Source organism: Arachis ipaensis, chromosome B08, assembly GCF_000816755.2.
Source record: "Arachis ipaensis cultivar K30076 chromosome B08, Araip1.1, whole genome shotgun sequence".
NCBI classification, from domain to species: Eukaryota; Viridiplantae; Streptophyta; class Magnoliopsida; order Fabales; family Fabaceae; genus Arachis; species Arachis ipaensis.
Window position 1 is genome coordinate 110574640 of NC_029792.2, and position 363 is coordinate 110575002.

General features: G+C 23.4%; 1 protein-coding gene across 1 annotated transcript in view; it reads left to right on the forward strand.

Moving 5' to 3' along the window:
- The window catches only part of LOC110266020 (polygalacturonase), a 5543-nt gene that overhangs the window by 1338 nt on the left and 3842 nt on the right, over positions 1–363 (forward strand). The window lies entirely within an intron of this gene.

The following is a 363-nucleotide window of genomic DNA, read 5'->3' on the forward strand; positions in this document are numbered from 1 at the left end:
CGAACTAATCACCAAAAAAAAAAAAAAATCTTAACGAACCAACATTTAAGGATTTCACTTTTTTCGGTATGGTATGCATAATTATAAATAAATTATTTGTTTACCATAACTTACTATCGTTAATTGAAGTATAATTTGTTAGGTTTGCATACATTTTTATAAAGAATAATCATAATTCAACTAATTAGTCGAGTAGTCAATTTACTCCCATATTTAAACAAGTGTTAATACTTAATAGTTTAAATTTGTTTTGTGTACGTGGATCCTTAAATAGAGTTCACACCCCAAAAAAAATTCTAATTCATTAAAGAAAACAGTTTAATCTTTTTTTTTTTAAAGAAAATTAACTTTTTGTAATGCAAA